The 9975-nt window shown below is 29.8% G+C and overlaps 2 long non-coding RNA genes across 3 annotated transcripts in view; one reads left to right on the top strand and one right to left on the bottom strand.

The window, feature by feature from the left end:
- Positions 1–538: 538 nt before the first annotated feature.
- On the top strand, positions 539–9840 carry LOC106682190 (uncharacterized). Its single transcript, XR_001343381.2, has 3 exons — positions 539–591; positions 3231–3432; positions 9757–9840. It is a non-coding gene; the product is annotated as an uncharacterized lncRNA (long non-coding RNA).
- The window catches only part of LOC106682189 (uncharacterized), a 704551-nt gene continuing 704319 nt past the window's right edge, over positions 9744–9975 (bottom strand). For both annotated transcript variants that reach the window (XR_010843124.1, XR_001343380.3), the window contains one exon: positions 9744–9848. This is a non-coding gene — a long non-coding RNA (uncharacterized lncRNA). The remainder of the gene's footprint in view (positions 9849–9975) is intronic.

The raw sequence follows: 9975 nt of genomic DNA, 5'->3' as shown, positions 1-9975 counted from the left end.
CTGCAAAACCAGTTCTATATATGTATGTATTTGTGGGTCTTGAGGGTCCATCAATAATACAACTATACTTTTTCTCATCACAGGGAACTGCAGGAAATCCTATTTTGTATTTAATAACAGTATCTCAAAAGAAGTGTATATCCATACAAATATAGTTGTACCTCTATAACAAATAACTCCACACAAACCTGACTAAACTGCTCTCACCACGCTTTTTAGAAATACAGGACACAAATTCAAATTTATCATACATCGGGGAAAAACCAACTTTAAGCAAATGTAAAGAGAAATGATAAATATAACAATCGGGCTATCAACATAAAATTGAATGTACAGAATTTAAATTCATGTTACTCTAACCTGATAAATACATAATTAACAACACTAAATATAAATAGACATAATTAACAACACTAAATATAAATAGATAAGATACAAATTAGAAATAACAGACGGACTAACTGCCAGAAAGAACAGCCACGGGTTGGAAAAACCAAATCACACCCTACCTTCATTTACCCCTTTTCAGTTCTGGTACAACCTCGAGTTAGTTAGATCACAAGAACGAAGAACAAACTGTAATAGACAATTGTAAGTAATGTTTTTATTGTAATTAATGAATGTACATGTAGTTTTAAAATATTTAGTTAAAGAAATGATTGGTTATAAAAAACAGTTTTTTCATTTACTATGCAAAAAATAAGTTACGAAACATCGCATAAATATAGTTGTATTATTGACAGATCCTCAAGACCCATATATATATTCCACAAACTTTTAAACACTTATTATACGACTGTTGCATATATGACAACAAAAGATAAAGTTTGTTAAGTCATCTCTAGTGCAAGAGGACTCATGTCCTCTATCCGAACAAATATTCTATAACAATTACAAGAAACAACTTGCAAGAGTTGAAACATAGTCCTGAAATGTTAGTGTGTGGAACGACAAACAAATAAAAAAAAATATGTCTTTTTTAAAAATTATTATCATACAAATTATTTCATTCCACATATTATGTCATTTATTTTTTGTTTTCATTCTTTTCAGTTGTATTTTATTTATTTTTACTATTCTATTTTCTAACAGCTCTTAACTCTCCTTGCTTTCTGTTATTTTCTCTCTATTGCATTGAATATAATATTGTAACAACATTGTAATAATTTTGTACTGACACTATATGTATATAATATGCTTTTTGCATGGTGTATACATAAATTATTTAAAATATATGCCTCCTCAGTAGGGTTTACTACAGAGGAGAAAATATTATAAGCCAGAAACATTGGAATACATTTATTTATCGCCATTTTATTTATTTATTTATCACCCTACCCTGCCTATTAGACAATACGGGTGTTCGCAGCAGTGGGTACAACTCATTGCTGCATATGACAAACATTACATAGCTGTGCACACTCCTACCCAGGGAGAAGTGAGTAGAGCGCCCAGCTTCCTTCCACTCGTACACAAAGGTCTTGTAGTGCGGGTAGTTTTCTTTCTTCATCAGCTCAGGAAGATCGCTCTCAGTCAGAACATAGAGTCCTGTTTCCCTCATCATTTTGGCTCTCAGTGCTTAATAGGCGGTACAGGCAAGTACGACGTGCTCGGCGGTCTCAGGAACCTGACAAATTGGGCATAGATGATGAGTATGCCTTGTGCGGCGAGCTTAGCTCGGAAACCCCCATGCCCCGTGAGGAACTGTGAGATCCTGTAGTCGGGGAGGACCCACGTTGATTCTAGGTGTGAACCAACGGTAGGAAAGTACTTCCTTAGGGCAACCCTTTTTGAGCAATCCACCAACCGTCGGTTCCATTCTTGCAAGATTTCTTCTTGAAGGATCCTTTTCCATCTGTTAGGGCTTTCACCAATACGCGCTTGGATATTCTCCGCCAAATCCGCCAGACCTTCCCTCTTTATCTTGTATCGATAATACTCTTCTTGCAGGAGATCAATAGGCACTCCTCCAGTTAATACCTGCCTCATGACAGGTATTTATTCTATTTAGGTATTGAGGTATTAATTTATTTATTGCTAATATTTATAAAACTTGGATTAACCCCAAGGCGATTACCTCCGGGGGTTAAACACTTCTAAATTAAAAAAATGTTCAGCGGGTTCCCATTTAGTATGAGAATAAACTAGTTTTTCTTAGAGTTTATCCTATTTTTAGTTTACGAACTAATTATATCACAATACCAGTAGATAGCACGAAACAGACTTACTTTGCTGGCATAAAAAGGTGTCTATAGATTCAGTAGCACAACTTGTATTGTACCGTTCCAAATTTAGTCAGAAAAGGTATCAGAGTTGGAGCCAAATAGTACGCCTCCACTATGCTCGGATGGAGATAAAGCGGTCTATCGGTGGCATAGCCAAATTGGAAAGTGAGTCAGCCTAAGAGCGCTTTGTCTTGCCACATTTCGTTTTATGAACACGTGTGAGAAGGAGGTGGATTTCCACGTGTTTTCATTTCAAGCATATTCACTTAAAAGAAGATATTTATAACCATAAAAAGTATTGCTTAGACAAAACTATTCCTTAGCAAGACAAAGACACAGTTTGCGGAATCATTCTAGTCAGCCTTTCATTTACTATCGAGCTTTTAGAACTGCCAAGGTTTCTAGAATTAAATTAAATGAACTATAGTACTAGGTAAAAATGAAATCCGTACCGTGACAACCAATGAAGGGTCAGGGGCATAGGGGTGTAATTTGTTAGAAAGTACTGTTACAAAACCAACGGTTTTGCAAGGAGGAGGTCAGAATCGACCGCAAGGTTTTTTCTCAATTAATATTAATAACCCACTTTATGAGACTGAAGGGACACCTGAGGGCTCCCGAACCCACAGGGCTGACTCACGGTGACAGTGAAACAGAAAATAATTATCTGCCATAGTCGGATTCGAACAAGAGTCCTTGGAGTGCCTAACCAGCTAGCTACCCATCCCCACAATATAATATATATACTAACAAAAATTAACATTCAAGAAAATTTCTAATAATACATAAAAAAAAAATGTTTTTCACATTTGAAGATTTTTCTTCAATTATGCATACACAATACACTGATAATCTTAGTTTGATTTTGAATATTCATTTGATATAAGATTAAAAAATTATATATAATTTTTTTTTTTAAATATCAGATATAACATCAAATCGTTCTTCATTAAGGCAAAAATCCCCATTGACGAAAAAATATAAGGAATTAATTTTGTTTTTTAGTTGATGGCATACTACAGGGTGTTCTTCGAAGCCTTCCTTTCTAGACATGAACTGACAAGACGGTATTATCAACTTTCTCATCTTCTGGACTACAGGACTTCACTTAACTTACGAAACAAGAGGCTAATACGCAAACGTAAAATGAGGTGAGCTATGGTGGGGAGAGAATTCCATCAGGATTTCAGGAAATAAGTGACCTCTGGTAAGTTGTTATTGGTTTTAGTATAAATAAACAAGTGTTATAAAATTTCTCTAATAGCACCAACAAGACAAACATTTTTTTTAACAATTCACAATTCTATCACTTTGTTGTAAAATGTTGAAAGTGTAAAATGAAGAATAAATTTTATGCGCAGGAGACTAATATATTTTTATTCGCTTAATACCTCATGTATTATCGGTGGAGTTTCAACGCTGAACTTTTTTTTCGTTGCTATGTAATTAAACTATTTAATTTAAGTTATTTTTATATTGTGTACAGCCTGTAACCTTTGTAGGTAGTAGGAGTTGTAGGAGGTAGATTTATTTTTAAGATTTCTACAAAAAATAATTAATGATACAAAAAGAAGCAACAATAAAGTTTTTGACTGAATAAAAACAGGTGTAGTGAAAGATTGTTGATTAATCGTGTGGATCTATAAATGGAATTTGTCAAATTAAACTCAAACAGTAATATTTTGTACTATATTTATTTGAGCCAACGTTTCGCCCCACGTTGCAGGGCTTCATCAGGGCTATCTTGACGGAAGTCAACGTCAGAGTGGGGACCCCACGTTGCAGGGCGAAACGTTGACTCAAATAAATATAGTACAAAATATTACTGTTTGAGTTTAATCTGACCCCACCCGGACCAAATTCCATTTATTAAAAACAAATTTATTTTTAAAAAATTCAAATTAAAGAAAAATAACATATACTATCTAGCTAAAGGTCATATATATTTCAATGTAATAATTTATGAAAAAAAAAATTTCTAAAGTTTCATTCATGTTTTATTTATAAATTTAATATATGATTTGATAAAGGGGATTATATTGACAATTAAAACAGTAATATACTACTAGAATTGTAAATATTAAATTTTTTATTGGCTTTCTTTTAATTATATTTATAAAAAGTTTTACCATGATTTCAGCCATGTGGATTTCAATATGTCATTATGTTTTTATGAGGATAATAATATTTTAATATTTGATAAAATTACTTTTTGATATAATAATAAATTGTTTAAATAAATCAATTGGTATGCATGCCAAGTCTCAACACTCCCCACCATATCATCAACAGTCCAACGTTTCGGCCAATTCGGCCGTCCTCAAGGACAACCTAACAATTATCAGCTTTTATTATAAATTGATTTGTAACAATTTTAACACATCATTAATTATACTTTAACATATCTTAAATATAAATATACCCCTCACATCCAACAATCCAAAAACGTTTTGCAGGGTATAATGCCCAGGTCATTAATTACAAGTCAAATCACACTATGAAACAATAAATAAATAGGGAATCATATTAATTATTAATAAGCTTACCTAAGCATATGTCTAGTTACCTCTTTTGTTGCTATTCCATTTATTATTTCAAACTTTAAATTTAGATGAACCTAACACTATCAACTATCTGATTAACAAAATATTTTTAACCTTCCATACAATAAGGTCAGGATTATATTTAATTTATTTTAAATTGTATTTTGGTCTAAATTTTTATTTTTTTTATTATTAAAATTCATATTGAAATTAATTACAAATAGTAAGATAAAATTTACCCATATTTTTCATAAATTGATTTTGCTTAAAATCTCTTCATAGTGTTGGTTCAAATTTTTTGTATCTGTTTTAAAATTTACTGTATAATTTATATTCTATGATAAATAAATAGACTAAAGTATTTTTCTTTTGAACATTTACAATTATACAGTAAATTTCCAGAAAGATACGAGAAATTTGAACCAACACTATGCTGAGATTTTAAGCAAGATTAATTTAAAATTATGAAACGTTGGATTGTTGATGAAGGCTTATATACCAATTGATTTATGTAAACAATAAATACCAGTATCAAGCAATTAAAAAGATTATATATAATATTTTTTTAAAAAGTTATTATATGTTATGTAATTAATATATTTTATAGTTTTAAAAATATTTATTAATATATTTGGTGATTTATATATTATTTTTAAAAATTGCTGAGAATATTTGATGTTGGAGCATAGGGATCGGATTTGAAAATGGGTAATTTGAGTTCCGAATTTCTGAAGTTTTAAAATTGTTTTTTAACCAGTAATTGCTACGTTGATAAAAACTCTAAAAAAAAAATATATTTTGAAAAAAAAAGAGACAAAATTAACAAACTGGGAGTGTTCTTGTTTAAAAGTAAAAGGTGTTAGAATGTGTCATAGCTGAATTGATTTCAAGTATAAAACAGAAAAACGGTGACATAATCTCGCCCCACTTGATGCATTTGCCAAGAATAAAAAATTAATGACTAATAATTAATTGAGGCCTCTTGATTTATTTCAAATCAGAACATTCTCAAAAATATGAAAGTACATACAGTAAAATGCATTATAATTTATTCAATGCATTGAATTTCATTCTTCAACTCATAATCTACCTCCAAAATACAAGAAAATAACATCAATTTTGCTGTACAGTTGCGACATCATTGAGTATAATAAATTAAAACGGGTTTTTGATAACTTTTAATTATTTATTAATTCCTTAATTGCAGATTTCTATTTTTTAATAAACAGAAAATAAACATAATTTAAAAAATATCATATTTAACAATTATAGGCTTCACAGTAGTTTTTATTTACGATCATGATGACTGACGTTTCGGCTATCACGCCATCATCAGGAACAATCTTATAGTCTAGAATATTTATCAAAATTTAAATACATTAAATCAATAGTCCAAACATGGAGATGTCTACAACTAATTATTTTATCATAAAAACTATTATCATGATCTTAAAATTCATAACAGGGAAATTTTTTTTGGCGAACTATCAATAAGGGAACCCTCTCTGCATTTCACCACATTCTAAAATAGACTAAACTAGATAGTTTTATATTTAAATTTTAATAAATACACAAGAAAATAAGATTGTCTCTGATGAGGGCGTGATAACCGAAACGTCTGTCATCTTGATTGTAAATAAAAATTATAGTGAAATAATGTTGACTATAATTATTAAATAAATATACATTCACCAAAATAATTTTTATATATAATGAATGTTATAAATAAATATCTAATGTTCTAAACACTTGGTGCTTATATAATTATTATTTATTGAGAAAACAAGACCCTTTCTATTTATACAAGCCTAAATTAATTGTCTAATTATTATTCCTAACTATAATATTATAGAAATGAAATACAGTGTAATCTTTGTAATACTTCAGAGGACTGTTCGGATTACAGAAAGTATAAGGAAAAATGGAGTAAAAAAATTCACCAATATGAATGTATTTTTTTTTTTTTAATATATTTTTACATATTTTATAGAAAATTTTACAGTTCGAAAAAATTAAATTTTTTTTTACATTCCCATCATTACTTAGCATACCCAGTAATGCTAAGCAATTTCTAATTTTTTAATTATTTCTAAGTAAATTGTTCATTTGTAATTGGAAAAAGCATGATTTAAAATAAAAAATATTCTTTGTATGGATTTATTTAAAACTTGATAAAAAAATAAAATAAAAAAATAGCTCACCAAGAAAATTTGTATTATACATTTTTCTACTATTAATTTTTACAAAATCAATAAGTAATCAATAATAACAAGTATTTCTAATTCCAACGAAGTATATTATGAACACTTTCATAGGAATTAGATTTTTCGATACCGATAATATGTATAACTTTTCACGGTTGTAATGAATTGCCTTCAAATAGAGAAATGTCCTTTACACATGTAAACTTAAACAATATAATAAAATATTATTACCTATTGAGTTTTGTAAAAAAATATATATTTTTTTCCGCCATTTCGGATTACCTAGATTACACTGTATACAATTCTTCTGATTACAAATATTTTTTAAAATCGAATTGATATAAATACTACAATTATATAATTTAGGAATAGTTTTTCTATATAACTTTGCCTAGAACTGAAACGAACCACAGCGTTAAACCATTACAGTTAATTGCAGTGTTGAGATGAAGGATAATAACACCATAGGAAAGTTGAGATAAAAACATATAAAGAAAAAAAAGGAAAACCTTGACGAGAAATTAAATTGCGTAATGAAGCGATAAATCGGAAGGGTTTATAACTACATGTTATACCTCTAGGGGACCCAGCGCCAGGCCTTGGGCCGTTCATTGATGGAGTCACATTCATTCATAAAGAACAGGCGCTTGACCTTGGGCTTTCCCTGCTCGATTTTCCTCCTTCCAAGGGTCCGTTTCCACAAGAGGGTCCCCCGGAGGGGTTGGACCCGGGGTCTGGGGGCCGTAGGGCCCCGGAAGCTTGCCCCAGGACCGACAGATGTCCATGCAAGGAGAACCAGTCCCCACACCTGTCTGACGTCACATCCGGGCCACCGCCCCTTCTTATCAAGAGTCTCTTATCAGTGGCTGTCTTGGGGCCTGTAGATGGCGTTCGGCTTTCGACTGAGTCTTATCATGGCAGCATTATGAACTGTCATAATGCAGGGATGTTGCAATGAAAATATCGGAGACAATTCATCAACTAGATAAATTTATTTCTTTAATTAGTCATGAAAATCCTTAAAATACAAACTAAAGCAAAATGTTGGGGGAAAACAATAAACAGGAATAGAACTGACCAATAAATAGTAATAATTACTTTTGACAGAAAAAAAAAAAAAAAAAAAAAAACTTAATGAATTAAAATTCCATTCAACCTGTACCTTCGGGCTCGCTAAGACTTTGTTATTATTGTATTATTTAATTATAATTATGTAAGATATAATGATTTTTAAAAAATCGAACTAAAGATAATCTATAGCTAGAGAATTAATAATACGATTTATTAATTTTATTAATTTATTTATATAAATAGAATATTATTAATTCTCTGACTATACATTACCTTCGATTTTTTTAAATAATTATATTTTACAGTATATGTATCTGAAGTTATTTCTTCTTCTCGTAATTATAAAAATATAATTACATTATATTTATATAAGTACATTTGTATTTTTTAATTTTTTATTTTTACCCTTTTTGTTTAGTTATTCTTTTATATTCTAATTTTTGTATACTATATCATGAACATAGAATAGTAAATACATTTGAACAGATTTAAGAATTTAGGTTCTATGTAAACTAGAAAAACGAAATTGGTGAGGAAATAAAAGCTAGGCTAACGGCGGAAAATGCTTGTTATTTTTCAATTTCTAAATTTCTTAGTAAGAAATCTGTCCAGAAACACAAAAGCTACAATTTACAAAACTATTATACTCCCCACTGTTCCTCATGGATGCGAAAAGTGGGCTCTTACAATAACTGAAGAACAGCCCCTTAAGGTTTTTGAAAATTATTACGTAAAATATTCGGACCGAAATAAATGAGTTCACCAGAGAATTTAGAAGGCTAGTGTGATAATATGAGTAAACTACACCCGCTAAATGTAATTCAGGTTATAGCATTGCGGTGTATACGATGGGCGAGTAAGTTTGTTGGGCTCATTAAAGAACGGATCCCTAAAATGTTAATATGCACTGAACCGACGGGTAAACGTCCGAGGGGTAGACCGAAACGTAAATGGGAGGATTTCGTTCAGACATATTTATTAAGATTTGGGAGTTTTCCGTAAAGAACAGTGGGTAGGATAATAGTTTTTAATTGTAACTTATAAGTTTTTGAATGGAATGTTAAAAAATTGAAAAATAACTAGCATTTCCCGTCTTTAACTTTGCTTTTATTTCCTTATCAATTTCGTTTTTCTAGTTACCGTAGAACCTAAATAATTCAAGCTATCTGTCTGTTCAAATGTACTTTCCTATTTTGAGTATTTTCAAATTTATTTACTATTTTATATTCTTAATATAGTATAAAAAAATTAAGACATAAAGAAAATTAAACAAAAAAAGTAAAAAGAATGAATTAAAAAATATATATGTGCTTATATGATTAAAACATAATTACGAGAAGAAGGCAAGTTGTCTAAATTACTTCAGATTATATACTGTAAAATATAATGAATTAGAAAAATCGAACCGAACATAGTGAATATCCACAGAATTAATAATAAGATTTGTTGTACCTACTAAAGACTATTAATTCGTCACAGAAATTAAAACAATAGCCGAGTAGGGTAAAAATAGTTAAAGATATAAAATATTTTATATAATGTATTTACTCATAAATAACGATAAGGCATATGATCATTAAATATAATATATGTTTTAAGTTAGTTTGTTTATGTGGATGTCTTTTTAAACCCTCATCTTTATATTCGCTTTGAACGCATGTCACTTTTTATATCGTTACATTAGATTTACTTACTTTGTATCTTTTATTTCAGCCCTGATGAAGACCTGCATTGTGGGTCGAAACGTTGGACATCAGTAGAAAACTACGTTTGTTTTTCGTAATGGTAGCCCTCATCACCTCCAGCTAAAAAGATAAATTACTCCAATTATCGTTTTTTATGAAATTTAAATAACATTAGAAAAAATATAACTTAGTAAAAAAAAAATTATTCTATGTTGTGAATATTATAAAAATTAATAAAAAATAAAAG

This window comes from Halyomorpha halys, unplaced genomic scaffold (genome assembly GCF_000696795.3).
Source record: "Halyomorpha halys isolate HHAL.00 unplaced genomic scaffold, Hhal_1.1 Scaffold394.1, whole genome shotgun sequence".
Taxonomy (NCBI): Eukaryota; Metazoa; Arthropoda; class Insecta; order Hemiptera; family Pentatomidae; genus Halyomorpha; species Halyomorpha halys.
Note: the sequence above shows the minus strand (reverse complement) of the source record. Positions and strands in the feature narration are given on the sequence as shown.